A 265-nucleotide genomic window follows, 5' to 3' on the forward strand; every position below is an offset into this window, starting at 1 on the left:
AAGGAAGGAAGGAAGGAAGGAAGGAAGGAAGAAAGAAAGAAAGAAAGAAAGAGAAAGAAAGAAAGAAAGAAAGAAAGAAAGAAAGAGAAAGAAAGAAAGAAAGAAAGAAAGAAAGAAAGAAAGAAAGAAAGAAAGAAAGAAAGAAAGAAAAAGAAACATTTGCAACACACAGTAGGAACTGACTAGAAACACTGAAATAGTCAGCTGGATTCGCAACTGAGCTTTAACTCCATAGATGACCTTCTGCTTCTCTTCATACTACAGG

Source organism: Mus caroli, chromosome X, assembly GCF_900094665.2.
Source record: "Mus caroli chromosome X, CAROLI_EIJ_v1.1, whole genome shotgun sequence".
NCBI lineage: Eukaryota > Metazoa > Chordata > Mammalia > Rodentia > Muridae > Mus > Mus caroli.